Source organism: Microtus ochrogaster, chromosome 18 (genome assembly GCF_000317375.1).
Source record: "Microtus ochrogaster isolate Prairie Vole_2 chromosome 18, MicOch1.0, whole genome shotgun sequence".
In the NCBI taxonomy this organism is placed as follows: Eukaryota; Metazoa; Chordata; class Mammalia; order Rodentia; family Cricetidae; genus Microtus; species Microtus ochrogaster.
Window position 1 is genome coordinate 4,845,708 of NC_022020.1, and position 1,033 is coordinate 4,846,740.

At 43.9% G+C, this 1,033-nt stretch overlaps 1 long non-coding RNA gene across 1 annotated transcript in view; it reads right to left on the reverse strand.

Moving 5' to 3' along the window:
* Window positions 1–1,023, reverse strand: part of LOC101980059 — a 3,670-nt gene extending 2,647 nt beyond the window's left edge. Inside the window, exons 1-3 of the long non-coding RNA XR_258475.2 lie at window positions 973–1,023; window positions 792–864; window positions 377–540 (exon numbers count right to left, since the gene is read on the reverse strand). This is a non-coding gene — a long non-coding RNA (uncharacterized LOC101980059). The remainder of the gene's footprint in view (window positions 1–376; window positions 541–791; window positions 865–972) is intronic.
* Between the last annotated feature and the right edge of the window lie 10 nt (window positions 1,024–1,033).

A 1,033-nucleotide genomic window follows, 5' to 3' on the forward strand; every position in this document is an offset into this window, starting at 1 on the left:
GTGTGTGTGTGTGTGTGTGTGTGTGTGTGTGTGTGATACATTGTGCTAGAAAATTTACGCAGGGCAGCCCCGAACTTTCAAATAAAAATATAAAATAAAGTAAAACCCGAGGCAAGAATCAAGCTTGCGCCCACTCTAAGTGACTCGGTCTCACTCAGCCCTGAAGGCCGTTCACAGCCACGACGCCAAATTTACTTAGATAAATCATTATTTTTAGCAAAAATGAATTGTAAAAATTGCTTGGAAGAGCAAACTTGAGACGTTATTTCTAAACAGCTGAACTCAAAGGAAAAAGGCTGTCCAGAGTTAATGAATAGCTTACAAATGAGCTTCGTAGAACCCAGTCAGTCCGCTTTAAAATTTGCTCAGAACTTACCGAACAACCCAAAGCAAGCCTCTGGAACCTGTGGTGGGATTTGGGCCGTGCCTTGCCAGTCTCTTGTGGTAGTACCTTTCGACCCCGTGCGGGTTAACATTCAAAACCTCCGAGTCCTAGTCCAGCCGCTAGCGTCTCCATTCAAAAGTTTTCTATCTCTCAGTCTTTTATTCCCAGTGACGGGGAGTGGGGGGGGGCAAAAAGTGACGCAGTTAGACGAGAACGGTAGCTAGCAGATTTAAAATTCGGAAGTGTTTGGCCGAAATTTTCAGTAAGAAATGAAAACGCAAAATTCTCGTTAACTTCCTGGATTAGGAGTTCTCCTCCCCCTCCCCAGCAAGTTCTGACTCTGACCCTTCTCTGCTAGAGCACAGGTACAGTTTAAGGAAAGAACCCCTTCCCAACGAGGTCTTACACCCTCTCGAAATCGTATTTCACAGCGCACCCGTGACTCAATGTTCAGCTCTGCTTGGACCCCTCTCCTTTCTCTAATCGGAAAAATAACGAAAATAAATATCAAACGAAACTAAAACGACAAAAACAAACAGTTCAAACGCTTTCAGAGAGATCTATAGAAAGCATTTACTTTGATTTACCTGGGGTGTGTGTGTGTAAAAATCCATTTCCATAAGGAGCTCCTCCTGTCCAATTCCCTTT